Genomic DNA, 378 nt, shown 5'->3' on the forward strand with positions numbered 1-378 from the left:
CTGTTATCACTCCTTTCACCCATTTCCTTTCCTCCATTATTGTACACAATACTTTTATTCCCAGCAGAGATTTTAGTCCTACTGCATCTTTTTGCTGCTTCTTGTCATGACACAACAACAGTAATCTGCCATCTCTCACCCTCTTTGCAATATCAATCTTGCCAACTGCTTCTTTCAGAGCTTTAGTTATTTTTATTGGGTTCAACACATTAGCCGATTCCACAAGAAATTTAAGCATTACCTTTGTAAGAATTACAGAACCTCAGACACTTTGATCTTCTGAGACAGACAATACACACACAGTGCATTAACATACAGACATCTGTTTCCACATCTCACTGAGAGAAAATGTGGGAAAACGTCTCTCACGTATGCATT

This window comes from Sinocyclocheilus grahami, unplaced genomic scaffold, assembly GCF_001515645.1.
Source record: "Sinocyclocheilus grahami isolate Dianchi unplaced genomic scaffold, SAMN03320097.WGS_v1.1 scaffold76.1, whole genome shotgun sequence".
Taxonomy (NCBI): domain Eukaryota; kingdom Metazoa; phylum Chordata; class Actinopteri; order Cypriniformes; family Cyprinidae; genus Sinocyclocheilus; species Sinocyclocheilus grahami.